The sequence below is a fragment of the Pezoporus wallicus genome, unplaced genomic scaffold, assembly GCF_028554395.1.
Source record: "Pezoporus wallicus isolate ANWC-B61680 ecotype Strahan unplaced genomic scaffold, APGP_CSIRO_Pwel_v1 scaffold_2146, whole genome shotgun sequence".
Taxonomy (NCBI): Eukaryota; Metazoa; Chordata; class Aves; order Psittaciformes; family Psittacidae; genus Pezoporus; species Pezoporus wallicus.
The window spans coordinates 2,602,498-2,629,450 of NW_026639769.1; the positions used below are offsets into that span (position 1 = coordinate 2,602,498).

A 26,953-nucleotide genomic window follows, 5' to 3' on the forward strand; every position below is an offset into this window, starting at 1 on the left:
CAGGCACAGAGGTGAGACTAACTGGTCTGTAATTCCCTGGGTCATCCATTTTCCCCTTCTTGAAAATGGGGGTTATATTTCCCTTTTTCCAGTCATTGGGAACTTCACCTGACTGCCATGATTTCTCAAATATGATGGCCAGCGGCTTCGCAACTTCATTCACCAGCTCCTTCGGGACCCGCAGATGGATCTCATCAGGACCCATGGGCTTGTGCACATTCAGATTTTTAAGATGGTCTCGAACCAGATCCTCTCCTACAGTGGGCGCAAGGTCTTCATTCTCACAGTCCCTGCATCTGTCTTCCAAGACTTCGGTTGTTTGGTCAGAGCCTTTGCCAGTGAAGACCGAGGCAAAGAAGTCATTCAGAACCTCAGCCTTCTCCAAATCCTGGGTAGCCAGTTCTTCCGAGAGCTTCCTGAGGGGGCCTACATTCTCCCGAGTCTGTTTTTTATTTGCTATCTACCTGTAGAATCCCTTCCCGTTATCTTTAATACCTCTAGCTAAGTTTAATTCTAACTGGGCCTTAGCTTTCCTAACCTGGTCCCTAGCTTCCCAGACAACATCCCTGTACTCTTCCCAGGCCACCTGTCCCTGCTTCCACTTTTCATAAGCCTCATTTTTCATTTGAATTTTCCTCAGTAGCTCCTTATCCATCCAAGCAGGTCTCCTGGCCCTCCTACTGCACTTCCTTCTGGTTGGGATGCAACACTCCTGAGCTTGTAGCAGGTGATCCTTGAATATTAACCAACAGTCTTGGGCCCCTCTGCCCTCTAGGGCTGTATCCCATGGAACCTTCCGAAGCAGGTTCCTGAAAAGGCCAGAGTCTGCTCTTTTGAAGCCCAGGGCAGTGAGCTTGCTGCACGCTCTTCTCACTCTCCTGAGGATCTCGAATTCGACCATCTCACGATTGCTGCATCCAAGGCTGCCCTGGAGAGTCACATTTCCAACGAGCCCTTCCCTGTTGGTGAGCATGAGGTCAAGCATGGCACCTCTCCTTGTCAGCTCCTCCATTACTTGCAGAAGGAAGTTGTCTTCCACACAATCGAGGAACCTCCTGGATTGCTTGTGCCGGGCCGTACCCTCCTTCCAACAGATGTCAGGGTGGTTGAAGTCCCCTATGAGAACAAGGGCCTGCGAGCGTGAGGCTTTTCCTATCTGTCTATAGAGTGCTTCATCCGCAGGTTCTCCTTGATCAGGCGGTCTGTAACAGATTCCCACAGTAATGTCTCCCATAGCTATATTCCCTTTAACCCTGACCCACAAACTCTCTGTGGACTGTTCACCTGTCCCCAGACAGAGTTCCATACTCTCCAGCCTATCCCTAACATAAAGGGCAACTCCCCCTCCCCGCCTGCCAGGCCTGTCTTTTCTAAAGAGCCTGTAACCTTCCATTCCAACACTCCAGTCATAGGAGCCATCCCACTATGTTTCTGTGATGCCTATTATATCATACCCCCATACACGTGCACACATCTCTAATTCCTCGTTTGTTCCCCAAACAAGGCTTCCTGGGAGACAACACTAAGACCCAGTTCATCATTTCCTAGAGCTGTGTAACAAAACACTTAGACTAAGAATCAAAATCTCCACAAACTTAAGAGATCTCTGAATTTTAACATCGCGCTGTATTACAAACGAATAACTTATTCTACATGAAAAATCTTTGTAGTTGGGTTTTCTGAGACTCCAAAAACTACACCTTGCTCTGAAACTGCCATCTTTCCAAATCACAGAACAGTTAGGGTTGGAAAGGACCTTAAGATCATCTAGTTCCAACCCCCAAATAAAAATATGCAGCATTCATTTTGCTCAAACTACAGAGTTGCTCTATGAAATTAATGCAAAAACAGACACTTCAAAAAAAAAAAAAAAACAACAAAAAAAACACAAAAAAAACAACCAACCAAACAACCCTGAACCAAGAACAGAGGAAACCCAAAACATAACTCTCATCCAAAAGGGGTCAGAACCAGTGCCAGGATTGCTACTCTGCTTGGTACTGACCCACTAATTTATCACAGAAGTCACAGGAGTACTTGATTCCCCAGTGGAAGAAGTAATTAAGTGAAAGCTATTCTACAAACACAACCCCCTAAGAGCTCAGGCTTATATTTAAAAATATTTACATTTATTAACTTAAATAATATACATACATATAAAATACAGATTTCTCTAACCATATTTATACATTGAGAAGAGTTTAATTGAACCCTGAAAACACAACTTCCATTCCCTTCTCATTTGGTAGTATAAATTTAGTCAAGAACATATTCTACTCTATGCTAATTTACCACAATAGTCTCCAAGCATTTTCCAGTAATGCACTATGCAATCCCACTGCCTGTCATTAGTTTGCTCTCTCATTCTTTCCATTGAAGGAGCAATGTTTGTAATGTATTAAGAATTTTATGATTTTAAGGAACTGCACACGTGTAAGATGCTATGTTTGTGAAAGAAAAAGACAGGATTTAATAAACATACCCAAAGTTATGATGGAAGATGTGGAAACAAGCTGGGAATTCAATCTGAAGTCCCAAAATGGACCCCCCTGAAAGCTCGACTTCTTACACACGTTTCCTCTTCACTGCAGAAACTCAGGCACAACAGAAGGACAAAATTATTTGGTTTGGCTTTCATTATTCATTCAGTCTTCTAAATACTAGTTTCAGCCCACTAAGATCCTCTGAGATCAGAATCAACACCTCAAGCTGGATTTAAATGTATGCCAAAGACAAGCTGGGGTTGCAGGGCATGATGCATCTGCAGCGACATGTCCCTCAGGAATACGAGTCACAGCACTCGCTGCTCATCTGCATTTCCTGAGCACAAGAACCTAACCCCCACTACATCCTGGCTGAGCCACGAGAAAACACAGGAAAACCTGAAGGTATATCTTGGTCACACTGGAATAACATCTCTTTGACAACTTGAAACTAGAAAGCATTACTCAAAAAATGCTGTATGAGGACTTTGCACCCACAAGCAAACCACACGGTTTCTTTGTCAAAAAAGGAGGTTACCACATCATTCCCTCCTTCAAGGTATGTTCCTTGCATAAGGCCTTCCAGTGCTTTGGCTTGCTCAGCTGCCCTGTGATATGGTCATTTGTAAGGCTCAGACTATGTTATTTAATGCCTTATGACAATAACTCAAATTAGTCAAGCTCTTTGTTAAGGGAACACCCTTCTCATGGCCAAGCCCAGTAGATCTGTCTAAATGACAGAAAATAATCTATTTTCTTTTGCTTTTGTAGTTACTGTAGATTGTCTCAGATTCCACAGTGCACAGAAATATATCCCCGTTCTAGACCACATCTACAGCAGCCTCTTGATCTGGATCAGTTCACCAACAGAAAGGAAAAAAATGCCTTTATATAACTCTCCCCTATACCTTGTCAAGTTAAATCTGTGTTATGCTGGATATTTTATGTTACTTGTAGTATCTTTACATATGTCTACATAAAAATACCAGCTGTTCCTTTAAAAATCAGGATCCCCTATATCACAGAAGGGTTCAGCTCAGTTTAAAGGAATGTAAATGAGAGACTCACTTACTAGTAATTATCATTCACCTTTAGAGTCCACTGTTATGTTATACCTAAACCGGGTATTATTGCTAAAACTTAGAAACTTGACTGACAGAGTATTTAGGCCACTTTTCTACCTTTTAAACAGCAACTTTACTTTTGCTGCAGGAATCCTAAACAGGGTAGACATTTTATCTCCCCAACACAAGGTTCTAGAGGGCAAAGACCTCCCTTCTGAATATCTGCAATTGTCTAAAGAACCACCCTTATCATAGCCTTGTATTACCATAACGTGCATGGATGATTTTCTTTACTCTGACCTCGTCCAAAATCACTGAATTTTAAAAATGCAGTTTTCTTTTGGGAGAATATATTTACCTGCATGCATACACATCAGTCATAGGGGTTTTGTGCCTCAGAAATGCCACCTGCTACTGGACAGACAGATCTATCACGGGGCCTTGGCAACTGAAGTGAATTTCTCTAGAGATTACTTAGCTCCTCTGAAATATGACTATAGGTCTACAACAGTGTATCACCTTCAAAATACATATTTGACCCATTACAAATAAAGAGTTTTGTATTATGTTCTTAAGATTCATAAAGAAGTTTGAGAAAACTGAAAAATACAGAGACTACAAGGTTATGTCACACTAATATAACCACAGGTATTGCTCTGCTGTGCTTAGCAAAGTCACTTGCAAAACATTTTTAGTTTAGACTGTTACAAATATCAACCAGACATAACATTTTAGGCATTAAATACAATTAAAACTTATCTTCCCTGGTTACCAAATAACACTGCTACCCTATCTCTTCCATGTACTCATCAGTAAAGGTGCTTCTCTTTTGAAGATGATAAGCTGATCACCAACAGCTTATTTATCCTCAGCTGTGCTGTGGTCACAGACTTCATTTTCAGTTGGCATCCTTGCCAAACTGAAGTCAATGGGAGTGTTACGTTGGTTCTTTAGAACTGCAATTACACCTTTGCTCTAATTGGCAGAAAGCTCATTGCTTACTAATCAAAAAAAGAACAGCAATCTCAGCATTTTGCATTCCATGAAAAATTAACGGAGAAAAACTCAGTAGGAAAAGTGTGTATTTTGCAGATTTATACATACACAAGTAGAATCTGAAAGCTCCTCTTCATAAGTGAGATGATCCAAATACATTATTGGTGAATTAGCATAACTTTTAAAAGGCATTTTTACAGAGTCTCTGCAGGTACAGATCACTGATCAGGAAAGCATGTACAGGACAGCAAACATGCTTTTTACCTGATCATATGAATACACAAGCTCCTACACTCTCTAGCTTGCTCATACTTTTTAGGAATTGCCAATCTCACGATTAGGCTACTAGCAGTAGTTCAGATCTTGCACACATCCTTTGTGCATTTAAATCTAGGACTTCAGGTGCAGCCTTCTTGACTTTTTTTTCTCCTCCCCCCACATGATATACCAAATTCACTAATACAAGTAAAGCATGCCATTTAAAATAAAAATAAGTAATTACTGCCACTGAATTGAAGTTTATCAAGAGAAAGCAAACAGCATTTGACATGCTCTTTACATTCAGGCTATATCAGCAGGCACATGCACAGATGGCCTTTCCCCAATCCAATGTCTAATGCACAGTCAAATTAGGCAAGTAAGGAACAAGAGTTTTAAACTACACTAATCCTGTGGCTTCAGTATCCTACAGAAATAACAGACAAGGAACATCAAAACTCTCATCACAGGATGAAGTTATAACTGAAAAGACTAGAAAGCAAGATACAATCCCATGCCATCAAGTTCTCTGCCCTGTACCTGGAATATTAATTGTTTGGTCTAGGAGACTCCAGCAATAGTCAACTAATTGCCTTCAAGCTAACCTGCTGAAGCAGCACTTCTGCGTGCCTTACTCCTTTCTCTGACTGAGACATTAAAGTATCAATCCCTAACATAAGACCTACCAATTGAGAGAGCTGTACACCCACTCCTCTGGTTCCTGTCATTTTCAGAGGATATTACAGCTTGTTTCATTTTAATATCAATACTAGCATTATTTGTCTTGTCAGAAGGGAGTGAGGAAGAATCCAGCTTAGGCATTCCATCAGCAGCAGAGGCCCTTCAGTTTTAGGGTCCAATTCGGTATTGCTTCATGACATTTCTCTGGGCTAATCCTACCTTTGCCTGTGTGTGGAGTTTCTCACAATCATGTCTGTAATACCCCTTTCTGAAGCTTGCCTCTGTCTTGCTTCTCTCAGTCTGCAGCTGAAGACCTTCTCCAAAACAGCCCCTAGCTTCTCCAAATGCCATCTATTTTTACCTAGGCGCTGCCGTCTCACTCCGGATGCTGCTAATTGGCCCCTTAGTCACAACTGGAGAAGTAACCTAGTTGAGTAACTCTTTCTGAGCTGCTGCACTGAGGAATCTGTATGTCTCATACTTGCATTAATTCGATTGAGGAAGCTTCCAGTGAATTTGTTCCCATTCAAGATAAAGCCCAAAGTGTAACACAAATTAACCAGAATTTAGCCTCCAAGATTCTATTTCAAGTTCACTCACACACTTTTAAGTAATGACCTCACACTTTTAAGTAATGACCTTCCCGCACAAGAGTTTAGGCATTTAAAGTTCTAAATCCTGTAAGGAAGCAATACATAACACATGAGATTAACTGTAGTACTAGAGATCAACTGTACTTGACCTATTCACCAGTCTTCCCCCCACACACACACATATTACCTGTAAACTTGCAGGTATCTTCTCAAAAGAACTGACATAAAAAACATGTATAGTTAGAGATTTTTAATGAGTGAAACAAGTGATGACAATGCACACACATAAGCAGCCTATTCTGAAACAGGTTTTTTTCCACACAGACTTCTTTCTTACATACTCAACAGAAAACAGCTGGCTTCACAGCTACAAAATGATGTTTCAGACAACTCAGCAAGCCCTGCTTGCTTCTTAATCACTTTGCTAATGAAAAGTTAAGTTGGAGCATCTTGGAATTTCCTCCTAACTATTCTGTTTCTGCGTAGTTATCAACCAGATTGGTACAAACAGGAAAAAGACAGACTAGTTAGGCAGTTCTTGCTAGGAAAACACTGGGAAAAGTAAATAACTAAATTATCTAAATTCATTCTAAATTACTTTACAGTGATGGTAACACTTTATTATTCGACTAGAATGGCAAATTTAAATGCTAAGTATTTAAAAGCCATTACCTCAGAAATATAGAACGTAAATGAGAAAATTACCATTTATTAAGAGAACTTGGCTCATTTTCACTAATGAAGACTGCAGTCGTTTAATACTAATATAATGAATCCCTTTTAGAAATTTCGAGGTTACCACAGACAAACACAACATGCGCTTTTGACAACATGAATGCAACTATAAGATGTCATGAACATCATCTGTAAAAACTAAAAGCAGAGCTTTTCCACACATTGGTAATCCTGGATTCAGTTAAATACTGGCAGGATTAATACTATTTCCTAGGACAAAAAAAGGATCCTGTTCCACCCCATGAAGACGGCATACACTGCCAAGAGAACAGGGAAGGGCCTTCAGCTGCGAATCATTAAAAAACAGCCATTTTAAAAAAATGGGATGTTTTGGAGAACACAGCATCCGGTAAAACGGTGGAGTACTTTTTCCATGTGGACCCAAGAGAACTTGAAATCATTTATTCTGCAAATGAGAAACTGAATGCTCCTATGATGATCTGTTTTGCTGAGAAAGGACCTTCTTTTCACTTGAAAAGAAGGCAAAAAGGATCTGCTTTAAGTGTGACTCTGCTAAAAGGAATAAACATATACAGCAGACTGCAAAATCCTTGCCCTGCAAGCCACCACCATTAGCCCTGTGCATCCCTACCTCCCACTCCCTCATTAGTTTGGTTTGGGTTTGGTTATTTTTGTTTTTAAAGAAACAGGTCTGTATGGCTGTGTATAACTTTGGTCCAGAATGAAGACTCCAGTAATACAGAAGTAATACAGCAAGAACTCCAGTAAATTATATTACAGAAAAAGCATGCACATCTATTTGGGTTCAAACATATGGTGCCCCAAAACCAATGAGAAATACTTACTTCTCACGACAGCACCGTGACAGACATTCTGTTCCTGGAAGAAGCGAGGAGTGAGCAGAGAGCAAGCTCCCATAGGACAAACAGAGACCATCACAGGAGTACCAGGCAATCTGGGCCCTCGAACCCAGCTCAAGAGCATCCCTCTCACTGTTCAACTCCTAGACTTCATGCTTGTTGATCCAAAGTGTTGGAAAAATGTAGGAGTTTCTAGCTGTGGACACAACTGTAATGGGACAGGACATGGTTAGTCCCAGTTACGTTCTTGGATTATCCATGGGGTGTTCAGGCACAGCCAAAATAGTTTCTACACAGACCAAGGCCTGATGGTGATTGATCATTTTACAGGAGGCTATTCTCCAATGTTCAAAGCAGATGTGGCAGGCAGGTGCTATGGTGATCTGTGACCAGCCTAGAAACTTAAGGGATCTCTGAGGGTACTCAGCTTCAATCAATCCCAATGTCCTGCACTGACCTCAGTACAGGAAAGGAAACCACTGACTTTCCATGGCACTCTTTCCAGAGGGGGCTCACAGGTCCCTGCTCCCCACGGGGCTTTTCTACCATTTCAGTGCCATCTCCTGCACTCACCCAGGCCTACCAGAGATGGCTGAGCTCTCCTGAGTTGTTTGTCCCCACTCACATTAGGGGCAAAGAACAGCCCAGTTTGTCCTCTTTCGCTGCACACAGCCTTACCTGGACACACAGGTTTTCTTGGCCTAATGCAAGGGTTTGATCAGGATACAGCAAGGCAAAGGAAATTAAAAAAGGCTTGCTTGTGCAATGAAGAGGAAAATGGCAGGTTCTTCTGCTTTGAGCACTACTCTTCCCAACTATGAGATAATCCTTGCTTGAGGCATCAGCACCACCTTAGGGCACTCATGGTGCAAGTATCCATCCCTGGCCCTCCCTGCAATAGCTCAGATCACCTGAAAAAAAATAAATTACTCAAAAACTCAACCAGCTTGTAGACAGATGCAAATTTATTGGTATTTTTGATAAAAGTACTTGTAAAAAAAAAACTGTATTATTGTACAGTAATGTACTTCACCTGTTCAGGAATAAAATTTTATTATCATTTTTCTACATCCTCAACTATCTCCAAGTAACAGCATACTAAGTAATCCTTGAATTTTCTTATTTTTCCAATGTTACAAAAATGCACAGAGTTTCAAAAAGTTGTGGAAAAAGTGGTTTAGATATTAGAGCAAGCTCAGATACCTCAGCAGTTTGCCTGCAGTAGCACTTCCCTCCTCTCTCACACAGAACACATTCACTCAAGCAGAGCTCTCTGTTCCTCAGTACTCAGCCCAGTTCTAGTACCAGTAAGCTCTAATTCCCCTCCACTGCCCTGCACCTGTCCCTCCAACTCCTCCTATACAACAGGTCTGTCCAGTTCCTCTCAACTTCCTCTGTGACTGAGCAACAACTCCCCTTTGCTTTCCCTTCCCTGATCACCCTACCTTTTCTTGTCACTATTTAGCAAGCTGCTACCTACTTCTGGGTATGTCTAAGCTAACAAACTTTGGCCATTTTATGTTTCTGGGCTTTCTGCACATTTGAAAAATAAATTAAAAAAAAAAATGAAGTTTTCTCCCTTGGTATAAGGAATGAACTCATTCAAATCTGTAGGAAGAATAATTTTACAACTACTTGAAAATGTTTAGGTAAAAACCAAACAACAAAAACAAAAACTAATGACTGAAGAAATATCTGAACTATAATTGAAACTCTTAACGTTTTCTGAATGTCCAAGGAGTAGAATACACAATGTGCACAAAATTCTTGTTGGATCGCTCTTTTGGAAGTAGAGCTTTTTTATTATACTATTCTATGACTCTATGGCTAAGAAGCAATGCTGATGTCCTTTCTTAAACCAAACAGAAACAAAGAATTTTTTTTCCTATGGAAATATTTGAGAGCACATTACTGGTATGAAAACATCTGGATTTATAACTTTCACATAAAAACTTGGAAAACTGGAAATCCAACTTGTTTTTACAATTTTACCTTTATTCTGTACAGAATACTCTACCTCCAACTGGAGGAGAATCAAGTCATGTTCAATGACAACTTCAAAACTTGTCTTCACCACAGCAAAAAAAAAAAGTCCAAAAAATAAAATACACTGCAATCTCTTTTTTGAATTAAAATACAAGTACAGTCCCTCTTAATGTTCTTCAACACAGCAATCAGACTTTGCCTTGTTGATGTTACCACATAGCACACTAGCTAGGGTAACACACATTAACACACATCTCCCTCTACATGACTACCTGTCAAATAGTTAACCTGATTCAGCAGGCCTTAATCAGGAAAAGTGCAAATGTAACCAAATTACACTTGGTTCTGAATAACACAGAAACTGGCCTTAATTCTGAAACGCAGGGAAAACTGTTAAAATGTGGAGACTGATGATCCTACGCATCCCCAGCTCTTAGGGCTCTCAAAGCTAGAAGATTCTGAATATAGGATCAGGTTATAAGTTGATCTAATTTTGACTCACTGTCTCATAAAGCTCTGCAAATACAAGCCAAATAAAACCATCATTTAAAAAAATAAGGATCAGCTTTCCTCCGAGTCCACAGCTTTGCTACAGCATGCGCAGACAGTATTTTTAAGTGATGCCTGCCACTGAAAGTTTACAGCTGCTAAAGTTTACAGCTGCTAAAGACAGCCATCTCAAGCTGTAAAGCAAATAAAGCATCCTATTCAAATCTTAGCACCTGAAACATGAGTAATTAGAAAAAGCAAATAACAACAACAAAGCCCTACCAAAAACTCACATTACCTTATCCTTTGATTATGCTTGAAAAATTGACAGGTAGTCACTCAAAATAATATCTTAGGAAATCCATCTTTTAAGTATACAAAAAACTATAATAATAATAAAAAAAATTCTTATTTTTCAGACACCTTTAAGAACCTTACCTTCATTACATCCACAAGATGAGCATTGCTTCTTTCCATCAATGGAGCACTCTAAAGAGCATACCTCCTTCTAACCTGACTGCTGGCTGAAGGTATGTTTAAAAGTCCAACACTAGCCTATAGCCTAATTCACTTGCCTAACAAGTGAATTATATTCATAACTGGATGGTGATTAACATTAAACAAACCAACACTCACACAAACAGCACAGCAAATCGTTCTTTTCAAACTACCAATCCTTGAGGTCAAAACATCCATGCTTTTAAGTCAAATTACAATCAACTTCCTCCCCACCCATTCTATTATTTGTTATTCATGCATTGACAAGAGCATGGAAACCACTTCACAAAAAAATCATAGGTAGCTTGGAAGAACTTACACTACTTAGAAATGAAACACCCTTTAAAAAACAAGAGAGGGAAAGGGCTTGAGTTTAAAAAAAAAAAAAATAAGCCACGAAACAAACCCCAACCAAACTTATTTTCCCCTTTCACTTCTTCAAATACTTCCTATTATCCTCTCATCATTTTACCCATTACTTTGCCCCCCAATTACACTCACATTCAAGTATCGAGCCAAGCAATTGCTTTCAACTCCAAAATTTAAAATAAAGTTATCCAAAGATAACACCACTTTGAATCACAGACGATTCACAAAGGTTTGGTGCTGGCCTCTGAGAAAAATGTTTGGTTTAGAATCTAAAATTGCAGTTATCAATTGAAAAAAAAAAAAGAAAAGAAAGAAGGAAAACAAAAACAAATCTGGTTTTCTGTTTTATTTGCATTCAGATTCATGCTACACCCCCTCTTTATCTTTCTAATCTATGTTAATGTCCAGGAAACTGCTAGCTTATAAATCAAGTATTTTCTAATCAAATGTTAGTAACCTCCTTCAAATACTACTTTTGACAGCAGCAACAGCAAACAAAAGACAACATTACTACAGATTTGTAAGAGATTAAGTTTTTCATGGCTAAAACTCCAAGTAGTAGTGCTGACACACGGCTCTGAACCCGAGAGCGCTCTCGGTTTCTCCTTACCCACCCTGGATCTCTAGAGCAGCCGTGACGTAGGAGTGACGGCCATCGTCCAGCGCTGAAGGCAGCTCCCCGGCTGTTTACTGCCTCTAACTTCATTCCAGTTCTCGTGGGTAAACACACGCTGGCCAGTCCTTTCATTATCTGCATAATCCCAGCCTCTTTGATTACTGGACTGTAATACCAGTGCCCAAGTGAGCTTTCATTGCTGAATTATGGCCACACATAACATGAAGAGGGGAGTGCCAAACAAGATGATTAAGTAGCAAACTATGACAAGGCATGAATTACATTATTCCTATCTATCATTAGCCACAGAAACGAGGGGTTTGTGTAGCCAATAGTAACTATGTGTAAAGAAAGCTCCTCCACTTTGACACGGTTTCAAAATAAAAGCAACCATTTATTTTGAGTAATTTTCTTCTTTGGTTGCTTTGACACTGAACTGGATTTCAACAGCCTACAAATTACTTCCTTTTTCAGACTCTACTTTGAAACGTCAGAGGAAAGTCTTTTAAAAAGGGAGGCTCAGATTACAGCCCTTTATTTTCAGACAACAAGAGCATAATCATTTTTCGAAAACTACACTGAACAGCTTTCATTTCAGCAACTCACTGCCTCTATATAAGTATATATCAAATCGCCACAAATTCTGGATTCGCCAGCATATCATGTTTCATTTCACAAAATTCCTAAAAAGAATAAATCAAAAAGTGAGTTTTAAGGAGTCTGTAACAGCCATGAAACCTTAGTTTTTTTTGTTTTGTTTTGCTTTGGTTTAAATCACATCATCTGAGGTTTCACTCATTTCTGCAAAGGCGGAGGTTCCCTTCTACCTTCAATGGTCTGCTTTACTGGTTTTAACACGTATGTTTGGAAATGGAGAAGGACAAAAGTTAATGTAAGGACGCACAACTCATCACACTAAATTACTGCATGTTACACCACGAAACTGGTGGAACAAACACACCAGAAGTCCACAGAGATGAACTTTTTAGTGCTGTAAAATATCATTTCACAGCACTGGGAGAAGCTGTTCAATGTTCTCTAAGATTTAGAACCAAAGAAGGGAATACCAAGCAAACATACAAAGCATTTGCTACCAAACAGTTTACAGCTGACAGTGAAGATCACAAATGCAGGTGGCATCAGCATTCTCCCCAGCAGTAAAGGACAAAGAGAGAAAAGACATGCAAAGAGAGTTGTACTCGGGACAGGCAGAGGGAAGTGAGAAAATAGAAAAGCTTACATAGAATCACAGTTTAAAATTATTTTAAATCTACAGCCCTAATTTAACCTGGTGAGGTTTGCTAGAATGTGCTAATAAGAAGGAACAGATCCTGGAAGCAACAAAACCAACTATGGATTTCAGTTAAAAAAAGGTGGTTTTTTTTTTTCAAAAAAACCCACAGCACACTACCCTCAGGAAGAAAAAGTAATGCAACAATGAATTTTTATAGTGAATTAAAAACCACGATAATTCATTTAAAAGTTTTATTACTTTTAAACAAATAAAAAATCTGATTGAGAAGGAAGGAACCTCATGCTTCAGATGAGTCAATGAAGCAACAGTGCTCCAGTCTGGCTCAGACCTGAATTTCACTAGGCTGTATCATCACCTTCAGCTGTGACTTTAAAAAATGTCAATGACAGTCTATAATTTTTGAAAAGAAAACCAAAAATAATTAAATCAGATTTGTTTCTATTAAAATAAGATGAGAACAATCTTTCAGTTACTCAGCTGTAATGAAAGCAAAGAATCATAAGGAGTTTGTATAATGTCATATTTAATTTTTATCTCGTTTTGCTCAAATCAGACATTTTTAAAGACTATCATTTTTACGCTGTACTACTCACAAGATATTAATTTAAAAGAACATGGAGAAATAAAAAGATTCAGATTGAAAGCATCCATTAATTTTTCAATGCCCAATTTGAGACATCCTGATTTCTCTGAATGTTTACTTAGCACTATGTAGTATTTAGGACTAGTTCCCACCAAGTTCACTTGTATTTTGAGTCATCATCCACTCTGTAAATCACGTCCCAGCGTCTCAGACTGAGCAGCAAAAAGAGCAAGCACTTCTGAACAACAAGCAGAGTATAACTGAAGATATAAAAAGCAGAGGAATCAACACATTCTAATTCTTCCGAGGAAATATCCAACTACTCTTAACACATGAAAGCCTCACTTTTCTTCCCAAATCACTCACTGCCTTACCTACAAACTTTCAAGGCTTCTGAAATGGGTAAAGCTGGGGCTGTTACAACTGCGTATGTAGGAAACTGCAAGCCAGAAGGGGCTACCAGAGCATATAGCCCAAGCTAAATGAAACAGCCCCTAAGATTCCCTAATGAAGCAATCCTCTGTGAATTCAGTCTAACAACCGGTGTTCAACTACAATATAACTTTCAGAAAAGTCGTGACTCTTGATTTGGAAGCACAAAACCAGAAATCACTTTGAAGAGTTCCTGCCAGCACATATTTCTCCTCATTATTAAAAATGCATGCCTAATTTCTGGCTTTAGCTGACAGCATTAGTTCTTCTTGTGTTTGACCACTATTTTCTCCACGTAAGACACTATGACTATATCAGACCTCAAGCTTTTCAATAAACTATTCAAACAGATTATATTTTTTTAACTGTACTGCATAAAGCATTTTCTCTGAATCTTCGATCATTTAATGGGTCTCTGTCACTTGCTATATCTTCTTCAATTAGTTCAAGTCCCAAACTCCACGATGCATCCTAGTACTGATCTTACTAGGGCCACACACAGGAGTAACACTAATGCCTCTGTCACACCTAAGAGGAAACAAATAATTTGCTCTGCAAGGATGACACATGTACACTCTGGTTAATAACAGATGCTAAATTGCCTGATGATTCTTAATTATGATAACCCTATCTCTTTCTGTTACTCACAAAATTATCTTACTCCATCAAAGAACTATGCCAAATTTGGGCTGGTATTCATGCACAAAGCAAAAGGCTGACCCAGGGCAAAAAACTATCCCCAACAAACCGCAAGGGACCACTAGAGAAATTCTAAAGCAACCATTTCACACAGGCAGAAGGGCACTCTTTCAGAAATAAGTTTCTAGAAATTCCACAAGACTTACTGAAACTTTATGAAACTGTATACTGAAACTTTAGCCATGTTAGTGCATAGTGTAGTAACAAGAAAAATAGTAAATAAATCACACAGAACATATTTATGATACTAGTAGAGACAGATCAACACAGACTCTGTGAGAAAGTTCTTGCTATTTCGTTGCCTCATTTTAAAAGAGAATTGTATTTTTTTTCTTTCAGGTAGTTTTGGAGAAATCTCCCAGGTTTTAGTTCAACTTGTCTACAATGAAATGATCATTTTTGGCATCATAAGGACATCGAAAACTGCATTTTCAATTTAGATTCAGACAAGAGATTCTTGTTCATTTGAATATTATTTTGTGGTTCAATGTGAAGACATGCTGAAAAGGTAATTTATCTTTTTTCTTCCATTTCTATACAGCACCTGCCTGAAGATTTGGGCACACAAAATTAAACCTATTTCAAAAGGTACAAAACATTAATCATCTCTTTTGACTTTTTTCCAGGTTAACTGGTTCTGGAAACGCTTATAACCACACATGTACATATCTCTGCTTCTGAAGCATAAGTATCTCCATTGATGTTAACTATTTAATGACCCAGCACAGAGATCCTGTAATCAACTCTCCCCATGGAACAGGTCATAAAGGGAACTGCACTTAGAACCGAATTATAAGTTCATACTTCCTGTTAGAATCAAGTCCCCTGGTCCTGAGCAATGGCTTCCTAGGCTTTTTCTCTCTGCTTAGTCACACAGCACAACAGCTTCACACAACCTCTTTATCTCCCTTCTTCGCCCACCAAATGAAAAACCAAAAAATGCTGGGGTAGCTTATTTCATGAGTCCCTCACAGCATCTCACAGGTCACAGATGGTATGGCTAAGGACACTTTGCCTTGGCAAGAAACAAGGGCAGCTCCCAGGACCATGCAAACCTGCAGAGGAGGCCAGTGCAAGGGATGAGGAAGGAGCAGATGAAGAAAGCTTTCCCTCTTGGCCTGTACACCCCGCTCCACATGCAGCCAGTAGAAATTCAGGCCTAGTCCCACTACCTCACTTCTGGCCTCCTTATGGTGCTCTCACAGGCTGGAGTGCAAAATAAACCCTTTGAAGTAAAATTTCACATTGTTATAGCTTAGAAAAACATTAATAGCAGCAGCTGCTCTGAGCTTTGTGAAAACTTCAGAAGACAACACTCCACAGCTTTCAGCCTCACATAATCAGAAATGTTATTACTCCCCTTGAAAAGGAAAGTCACATAAACTGATATAATCCACAAAAAAAAAAAGAAAAAAGACATGTAAGAAGAGAAGGAAGAGCTTGCAGATGGATTTTTTTACCCTCACATCAACACCAGCAAAATATTTGTAGCTGAACTCTGCTTTTTTGTTCTTTTTCAACATGAACAGAAATTACATCCAGACATTAAGTACATTTTTAAACCAAAACTCCTCTGTCATATTTTTCCAGCAATTCTTCCAGCCATTAAATGGGTTTTAGGCAAACCTACTAAACAGCTGCTTAATATTTTCAAGTAGGTTTGGTCCAGGTAGCATCTGCCAACCTCTTAGCTACATTTAGTATCCTCCCACAGTTGAAGCCTAACAGACTTCTCTGTTGAGACTTAAATCAGCAGCCTCTTTGTCTCCATGCAACTGCTCTTTTACTGAAAATGGTATGGCATCACAGAAAGCACAATATGAATTTAAGCAGTGAAGCTGATAGAAAACTTGTCTAAATGAAAAAAAAAAAAAAAAGGGCAAATTCCCACTTACTTCCTCACTGGAGCAACCAAAACACAGGCCAGCCCTCCCTGCAGCCATATGGATGTTCGCGCAATGGCATTTGCAGGTACAAAATAAACATTTCAATGTTCACATTCACTTGCTGCCCTGCTAGCCAGTTCCTATCCCTTCCACGGGATGGATTAGATGACATCATGTAAGGGCAAGTAACAGACTATGACCGTTGCTGCTTTACATGGTATCTTTTTTTTCTGTATAAAGTAAATCTCTACTCAACTAAATAAGGTTCCCTGCAATTTACATCTCCTCACAGGATTCTCAGAAGTTTTACAAATATAGAATGCTGAAATTCCACACTATCTTTTTCCTTCTGTTTAGTATTATAAGAATGTGGGAGTTTCAGTGTCATGCGTGTTCCTAACCATTTGTAAGAACAACAAACATTAAGAGAGATATGCCAGATTTATTTAACATTGCTGATCTTCATCATCTTCTAAATATGAAACCAGGAATACTCGTGCTTAACACCAACTACGTAAAAAAAATAGAAAATAGAAGTACTGGTGGTGTTTGAACCCAGGCCTGCTATGTAGTGTGGCTTCACTGCAACGGAAGTTTACCATTTCACATGATCACTATCCCCACCCCTCCCCAAACTCAAAGACCGTGTAAAATCAGATTATTTGTCACTAGGTGAAATGAGAAATCAGTCATTCCCTGACAAATGGTACCTGATACTTTAGTATCAGATAAACACAGAAACCTGACCTTTAATAACTTGTTGCGTTTAATAATCTTCAACTGCTGTCTTACCAAAAACTACAAAAGCAACAGCAACAATTGGAAAAAAAGATTTACCTGTCTTTGCATCTAATACTGCAATACTTATCTAATAAAATAAAATATCTGAAGTTTACAACCAAAAAACCAGTAGTTTTAATAAAGCTTGTTTAGGGTTAATTAAAAAAAAAAAAATCTTCTTAAATTTTGATAGCTGCTTGTTGATGACTGGTCTTCCCTATTCTCCTACTTGAAAAATGTGCAGTCTATCAAGTCCTTCAAAACAGACGTCCCCAGCAGCATCAATAATTTTGCTCAAGAGTCACATTTTGCGTATTAATACTTTAATACTTGCCTATTAATACTAATAATATTTAGGCTACAGTCAGTCTTTTTCCAAAATTTTTCTCCTCCCTTATTCAAATGAAGCAATTGCAACAGAAGCTCTTGGTGCAAACCTTAACAAAACCAGCATATCAAATTGTCAAAAAGACTACTAACCAACACCAGGACACACTCGTTCTTCCAAGAATAGACTTCTAAACACGCATGTGCATGTGTGCACACACTGCCCTCCTTGAACCCACGGCTATATTAGTTTCAGGTTAATGCATCCACTCAATCTCAAGTGGCGAGTGTTAAGGAACATGCACTCTGGTTTCCACCCGAGTCATGCATACAAAGGTAAAAAAAAGTAAACATTTTTAATTTCAATTCAACTTCACACAATAATCATAAAGAATCAAAAGAAAAATAAATCATTTCCCTTAACACTGTAAACTTTCAGATAAGCCAGGTGATAAATTCTACCTTTGATTTTATCCTCTTTCCAGATACGAAATACTGTAAAGCTTCTTTATTATTTGTTCATTTAATAGGAATGAAAATATGCGTAGTATTTAATTTTCTTCACTAGTCATTTCTTCTACCAGTTATTTGGCAAGATCTATAAATGCTGACCTCAGAAATGGATTTAAACTTCCTAAATGTTATGCCCTTAGATTCTGTCTCTCACACTATATTCTTCCCTATTCCAAAGACATAGTTCTGTAGGAGATAAAGTGGATTAAAGACATATTGAGGATTATAGATTATGTAGTTAGAACAAACACAGTCAAGTATTTCAAATAGCTGACCCTACAGAAAGGAATCACATTCTGTTCTCAAGATGATATACAAAAATAGAAAGCATATTCCACTAGGAAAATATTTACTTAATAATTTATCATTTAAGAACTACTACTGTACAAATTAAAGTACAAAGACAGCATGTTGAAATCAATGCGAAGATATAATACAGCTTCAATTTTGATTGTAATTGGGTTTACAAAGTTTACTCTATTCCAGCATGAATCACACTTCTGTTTTCCCCTACAGTCCTACATCTAAAACTCATTCCAATTTTGGGGGGTAGGAGAGGCTGAGAAACACTGTACTGCCAAAAAGTATAGAAATAAAAGGATAAAAATCTCTAAGTATCCAGCTGGAAAGAAATGCCAGTGAGATACAAGATTCAATTTAGTCCAGACATTAATAACTTCCTTAATGATCTATATGATTAAAATAGCATATAGATAACATCTTCTGAGGATATTAAATAAGGAACTTTGAGCAGCAGTAAAGTCAGAAACAATACAAAGGAACCTAAGCAAATTCCTTACATAGCCTGAAAATAAAGTGAAATTCAGTATGAAAAACCACCATACTGATTTATCTGGGAAAAAATAATCCCAAATACAGATATTCAGTATGGACAAGAAACCTGGGAAACAACAATGCAGAAAAACTGCATTAACCACAAATGCAGCATGAGCTCAAAAAAAGACGGGATAGTCTAGGTGGCCACCAAATATAGGAATAGGGGAGAAGGCTGAATTACTTTCCTTTCGCCTGTTTGACTCCTCTCCTGAAAATAAGTACACGTGGGTGGGCAATCTATTCAACTATCGTTGCTGCAGCTCTGGACACAAGATAGGTCCTGTTGTTCAAGACAATTAAAACAACATGGGCAAAAATATTATTAAGTACTGAATGCTCCCTCTAAAGAGACTAACTGTAATGAAAAATAGTCTGTGCTTTATTATTGAATATTATGTGGTGTTGTAGAACTGTTCTGTTATATTGGAAATATCAGGGGTTTTCATCCAGAAGTATCCAAACAACAAATAAACATGAAAATACATTCATTTCCAAACTATGTGCTTTTTATTGACCATGAAGGCTTGGCACATTTCACCACAAGTGAAATAACTTTGAAAATGTTGGCTCTCAAATGACGTTTGCTGTAGTGCAGTATCTGTTCATGCTAGGATGCAAAACAAGGGGAGATCAACAATGAACTCCTAGCAAATGAGGTCACCTCAGAATCTATTCTGAAGGGCATGTCAATCCTCATCTCTGAAAAATCCTGGATTGGGAGAGTTTCTGCAACAGGAATGACTGTTTCTTACCAAGTAGGAGAAAAAAGAAACTTGCCAAGGACACACTTCAAAACCTGATTTAGTCACCTCTGTTTCTAGATATTATGCCATTCCTTCATCAGAATACCCTAAAAACTTAGGAAAAATACTGTTACATTGCTAATATAAATTTGAACCTCTCCAATCCCCTTACATTCTGTCAGAACCAGATCAGGAGTATATACAGAAATTCTAAGTATTATTTGGGTTTCATAAGGGTTAGTTTTAATTTTGTAGAAGGGCTGCTTTGGGGTAGGGATGTCCGTCATTGTCCCCCCCAGGTGTGTTAGTTGGAAGAATTTGTCCCACTTGAGATCCAGAGCTACCTTAACCAAACCTTAAACTTAGCCCTTCTTGCCCATGAAGCATGGTGCTCCAAATGCCGTTTGTTGAACTTGACTGTGTGCATTATGGATGTGGTAGTTTAGGAACAATAGGACACTGAAGGAACAGGAAGGGGAACAGACTTGTCCTGTGGAATTCAACACATTTTTCCTGCCTTTGGAACTCCCTACTATTAGGAGGAGACAAAATACTGAGATACTCTAATGAGATTACTGACTCTGCAGTTGTCTTTTTGTTAAACGACTGAAACCTTTTGATTTACACCTCACAGCTCTTCTCCTGTACCTTTGCATCCAACATACCATGAGACAACTGCACTGCTGAAGTTCTGACTTTAGCCACTAAATCCATCAAAAGACAGACAATTCTGGAGCTACTCTTCTCAGGAGGACCAGTAACCACTTCTCTCCATCATCATTTTTAGTACTAAAAATAGAATCTAAAACTATAGTGGTGTTTATTCTTGAGTAAAATACCTGTTAAGGTCTAGGTTCAGCCAAAAGCAGATACAGATTTCTACTAGAACCTCTATGAGAGGTAAATCACAGCAGTGGTTATTTATTTTCTCGCCCTCTTTGCTTTGCCTTTTAACCCTTTCTGCACCTTTAGAACATGAACAGAAATCCCAACCACTGCAGTTTCTTAGCACTGGTGGAGAGGAAGGTTCTGTTTCCTCTAATAATAAGTTGGGGGGGGGAAGGGAAGGCTAAAAAATAAAAACCCAACAAAACCAACGAAACACCAAGAGAGTGCATGCAGGAGAAAGCACAGATAAAATTATGGCACAAATAACAGAAAGGGAAGACTGTCTTGCAGTATGGTCTGATTACTGAAACAGAGGAATCATGGAGCTGGCGTGTTTTTCACAGGGTGGATCTCCATCCTGACAGGTCTAGTCTTGTCTCCAGAGGTGCAACCACTATTAACACACTGATGGAGCTTGGGAAGAACAGACTATGTTGTTTTTCTTTAGAAATATAGCTAATTTTATCATTTTGAGATTTTCAATAACCTCTGCTATCCACCCCACCTGGAGCTTGTTTTCACATGTATCAGTGAGTTTTATCACCCTCTTGTGGAAAAATAAGGGAATTGTACCCATCAGAGGTTATAGGAAGAAGAAGTGGGAGTAAGGAAAGCAGTGATAAACAAGCAAAGAAAGAAGAAAGGAGAAGTATGGGTTGGGTGGGATAAAGGGAAAGTGAAGGAGACCCGTATGACTAGTTACACAGTACCACCTCAACTTCTGCAAAAAGCTATCCCAAAAATGCTATTTGAAAACACCAAAGATAACATGCTGCCAAATTTATTCCCTTAGTAACAGACAATATTCAACAAATAAGTTATGTTCTCTACAGTGATTCAAGTACTGTCTCAGCTGTAATCACCACCTTTTGCACCTTTGTTTCCACATAGATAGGAAAACAGATTCTCTGTAAACAGCTTTGAACAGTTAACCTTGTGAAAAGTCAGAAAACACATACTAGATAGACTTTATAATTTATAGAGACTGCATCTAACATCTATGCCATGCTGCTGGTACGTGAAAGGGGAGAGCACGTGAGATAAACTGCCCAAGAAAACTAATGGAAGTTTAGGCATTCACATTACATCCTACTGGGCAACATAAAAGAAAAATAATAATATTTAATTCCTCTAAAATCTGGAATCATCCTTTTGTCAGTTTCTGACTATTCCTAGTATCAATTTGTAATATGAGAAACTTAAGTTGCAGCAGTTTTCCTTTACAACCTAATCCATATATAATTAACAATATATTCAAAATCTTGAGAGCAACAAATTTACTGCCACCTGCATTTTAAAACTTAAAAACTTTAAAACTTAATCCAAGTTTCGTATAAGCACACATGAAAAAGAAGCCAAGAAAGTCACAATAATATTAAACTTGTGACACTGCGAAGAGGTACAAAAATCCCAAACCACAAAAGGCCAGTTCAGATCAGGTAAATAAATATCACAAGCATGGTGAAAAACTTAGAGGACCCACAGAACATATTGTTAGAACTCCCTGAAAATCTTTCAGGAATCCCACAGAAAACTACAGCCTACATACAACGCAAACCACTGTTACACTGCCAGGGATAGAGCATTTACCACTACTTTTGGCAACCTGTTCCAGAGCCTCACCACCCTCACAGCAGAGAACTTCTTTCTTACATTCAACCTGGACTTCCCCTGTTTTAGTTTAAACCCATTACCCCATGTCCTATCACTACAGTCCCTGATGAAGAGTCCTTCTCCAGCATCCTTATAGGCCCCCTTCAGATGTTGGGAGGCTTCTGTGAGGTCTCCACGCAGCTTCTCTTCTCCAGGCTGAACAGCCCCAGCTTCCTGAGCCTGTCTTCATATGGGAGGTGCTCCAGTTAAAGTGTTTTAAAATAAAATTATTCCATTACATTGTTTTCAAGCAATACAACTTACTGTAAGACTTAATATCAGACATACTGTGACAACTGATTCCCCTATAGCTCGACTTCAAGACTTTGTTCAAAACAGCCAATTTTTTCAATCAAGTGCAACAACTAAGGGCACAAAAGTCTTTTACACCAGCTCTTTGGACAGTCGCCTTATCTTTGGAAAATGCTTGATAAGTATTCTCAGACTGTAACTGCAGCAATTTTGGGTATTTTTTATTTTTAAGCAGATAACCACACACACAGAAGCCATCAACCCTGTATAAAAGTTCACCACTATTTCAGTTCTGCTTAACTAACTGTTTGAGAAGACACTGGAGCAACCACATCACTAAAATTAGGAGAAGGTGAAATGTTTTTTAACAATCTGTTTATACTGTGGCCCCACAAACACTTGTCTCAGCACAAATGAAAGGCAGTGCACTGTGGTATATGCTTGGGAACTTCTCAAAGAAGTTTCACCCTCAGAAAAAACCCTCATGTAACTGTATCTGCAATGATGACTGACACAACCAGTGAGGTTTCAAACTTGTATAAGCTCTGCCATATCCTTCTGAAAGAAGACTGTAGTATTTCTCTAAGAGATTTTCTTTAACTTCTAATGTTCATCCACTGCTGATATTTGTGAATTAGACAGTTACCAAGATTACATGGTGCCGTCGCTAATCCATTAAATGTCCAAACCTACCAAAACTCTTTTGAACTCTGAGTCCCCTCATCTGTTACTTTTTAAGGATTTTTGCCTGACTGAGCTGAAGAAACAGTAATAACTGAATGAAAAAACTGTAGGTGAAAGGGAATTACCCTGCATGTAAAAATAGTTTTCTGTCCTCCTCCCACTCCCCAGAAAGCATAAATGAAAGTGCTCTTTTCTCAGGGAGGCAGTAGCTTACAACAGATGAACGTGAAGGGACTGCTTTCTAACTATAGTGCTTTATCAATTAACAGAATTAGTATCTCACTAAAAGTATTGAGTTTTAAAAACGGAACAGAAAATTAAATAAGCTCAAACTCTAAACTTTATATATGATATATATCTGCATATAAACAAGTTATATATATTTACTATTATACACATTTGATGTAAAACCACAAATTTTATATACACAAAATTCCAGAGATATTAAAAAATATACCTTTTACAACAGTAAAGTTCCATATCAAAATCAATTATAAAGGTAGCATTATACTTCAACAATGATGTATACTAAATAGAAATAATTGCATGGCTAAACCAGAAGATTTATTTCTCAAAGGAAAGGAAAATAAAGGAGGTACTTACTACAGAAATAGGAGGTCCTATTACAGACCCATAAGGTTACACTTGAACACAGAGAAGAAAAATGTAATATTACTAAAGAAATAAATAATACTGGGAAACATATTAGAGAGACCCATTGTACAAGTACAGACTGAAAACTAAAGTTTCTAATGATGGTAAAGTCTAAGTGCTCCTGCAGAAAATTACCAAGATTTTAGACTCAATGTTGTGAAGAGTACAGAAATACATTTTACAGAGTGATTACAAGTTACTTCACTGTTTAAACAACTTAAAAATAACTTAAAAAAAAGAAAATTGAAAAGGAAGATGCGGGAATGATGATCATTCCTTAACATTTCCGCATTTCCAATTCCCAGCAGGTAGACTTAGAAATTCTGGAAGTAAAACAATTATACTGAAGGCTTCAGATTAAAAAGCAAAGCAAACCGAAACAAGCCCACCTTCCCCAGCTTCTCACCTTTCTTCCCCCTCCCCCCATTAAAAAAAAAACAAAAAAAAACCACCACCACCACCACCACTATGGCTATAGGAAAATCACCAGACCTAAAGAGACTTAGAAATAAATAAAGACAACTGAATGGAAACATTAGAAGATCAAGGCTAAGCTGACAGAGTTTCTCAGCAACCACAGTTTCACTAATACACTGTTAAGGCAAGGAAGTATTCTTTTATTATGATCTAAAGTTTAAGTCAGCATTTCTACACATTCTGTACAAATGTGGCTACGCAAAACTACATTTCAATTGTAGGAGACAACAAGCAGAAAAAAATTCAAAAAGACATAATGTTATTAGTAATGGCCCTTTCTAAACACAATCAAATAAATACCTTTTAGAAACAATCAGAAATCGTTAAGATTATTGCAAAGAATTTTCCTACAACCACCAGATGTTGAAAAAAATAAAGTATATATTAAAAAATCAACTATCAAGACCACAAGAGGAAAGTGAAGAAATTAATTACATATGACAAGAACCTCATATATCAATACCTCATACAAGAAAGCTGGAGAGAGACTTTTTGTAAGAGCATGTAGTAACAGGACAAGAGGGAATGGCTTTAAACTGACAGAGGGGAGATCTAGGATAGATATTAGGAAGAAATTCTTCCCTGTGAGGGTGGTGAGATACTGGAACAGGTTGGCCAGAGAAGCTGTGGCTGCCCCATCCCTGAAATGTTCAAGGCCAAATTGGATGGGGCATTGAGCAATTTGGTCTAGTGCAAGGTGTCCCTACCTGCGGCAGGGGGGTTTAGTTAGAACTAGATGATCCTTAAGGTTGCTTCCATCCCAAACCATTCTATGATTCTGCTAAGTCCTTCTCCCGTTTGGGATTGTAGCCCTATTCCTATAATATAATGATCAAAAGCAAACAAGTGAAAAAGATACTTTCCCTTTTTGACTATGCAATGCTCTTTTGTTGCCACTACAGCAACTCCTTAATGCCATAGAAACTATCTGATAAATGTATTAGAAGCTCAATAAATTTCATAATATTGAGGTAGCAAAGCAATTGGTATTGTTGACTGAGAAGTTCTGTTCCAAGTGCCTATTTTAAGGAAGAAAAGTTTTCTAAAAATAAAAATCATACTTTGAGCTGTTTTCAACAAAAATACATAATAGTTTCAGAAAACCTGAAAGTAACTTACACTAATCATATCAGATCACTGGAAAACGTGGGAGGATGATAGGAAAACGTAGGCACACCTTGAAATTACAAAAATGGGATACATGGATTTAAAATTTAACAGTCTTACTTTTGGATGGTTTGCTTTACCCAACTTATATATTTTTAATGAGGGCAAGGGGGATGGGAACAATACTGTGAATTGTATGCTAATGTTTTGTCCAATTTCTCAAGATGCTAAAAGTACACATAAGGCGTATGATCTTTTTAGACATCTATATGTATGTCTTCATCATCTGGGTACTCCCATGCCATTACAGATACTGGCAGAAACACAGATTAACTCCCCCTTATACAGGCAAAAATTAAACTGCTCTGTTTTCACGTGTCCAGTACTACAGTATACTTTTTTCCTACCAACTGCTTTCTAACATTGTACTCCTACTGATCTACCTCTAGAGACCAAGTAAAAAGGGTACAAAGAAAATAATACATCTATCCAGTGCACACACAGTACTATCTTTCTCTACAGAGCAAGCATGATTTGATGCATGCCACAGACTTGGTTAACAAATTTGGGCTGGGTTTGACTCAGGCTCAGAGGTGGAAATACTCAATCCTGGAAAAGGGCCTTTCACCAGGACTGCTGTTCGACATCCAGATACCTAAGGCACCTGCCAGCCTTGATGATACCAACAACCCCTTTAAAAATAAAGCAAAAATCAAAAGCCATAATGCAGTGCAACATACAGTTGCAGGCAAGAGCCTGCAAACATTTAAAAATGCATGTGAGATTGAAACATTTGTAAGAGTACACATAGTGAAAATACAGGCCAATTGTATCACAACTCTCATGCACTTCTCATCCCATTCCTCTACACTTGAAACAAAGGAGGAAGGCTGGGTTTAAAATGTTCTATTGGATATTAGTCATATTTAAAAAGATAACTCCAAATTAAAGTCACAACACAATAAACAAAAATAATTAATTTTTCTGAAAAGTTAAGACCTTACTGTAGGCAAACAGCACTGCTTTTTGGCTTCTGGCTTTTTAAAGTCTAAACCCAGCCCAGCAGAGCCTTAGAAGACACATTATTTTCTAAATACATCAAATGTTTGTTTACAAAAAGATACAATACACACTTTAAAGCAAACAAACACCACAGTAACAACTTCATTTCTCTATACTTTTTTCTTACAATAAGCAATACAGAAAATTCCAGTTCTTCTTATTACATTTTCTAAGTAGCAGCTTATCCCTCAGACTTGTACACAGCATCAAAATGCAGCATCTTTTCTATTTTTCCCTCATGAAATATTTTTTTTACCAAATGAACAACAACAACACTGACTTATCTGTTTTTGCAATACAGGCATGTATGTTCACAGAAGGCAACAGACTGCATTAAAACACTACCAAAACAAGCCATTTCACTATATATGACTCTGCCCCTAGGGAAAGGAATGAGAGCAGATAGGATGTGACAGATGTGTAGTCACGTCACTTAATACACTACTGGAAGGTGCTCAAATCATTATGGTGACAGGCATTGTATAAAAACTTGCAAAGAATGGACTAAGCATTTATCTAGCTTTCTGCATAC

General features: G+C 38.2%; 1 protein-coding gene across 5 annotated transcripts in view; it reads right to left on the reverse strand.

The window, feature by feature from the left end:
* The window catches only part of PPP2R5E (protein phosphatase 2 regulatory subunit B'epsilon), a 75,537-nt gene that overhangs the window by 42,488 nt on the left and 6,096 nt on the right, over positions 1-26,953 (reverse strand). Inside the window, exon 1 of one of the 5 annotated variants that reach the window (XM_057416228.1) lies at positions 11,588-11,785. The exons of 3 other annotated variants lie outside the window; for them this stretch is intronic. The gene's annotated coding sequence lies outside the window, so the exon portion shown is untranslated. Of the gene's footprint in view, positions 1-5,701; positions 5,896-11,587; positions 11,786-26,953 lie in introns of those variants that run through there. One more of the 5 variants, XM_057416227.1, reaches the window with a different exon arrangement.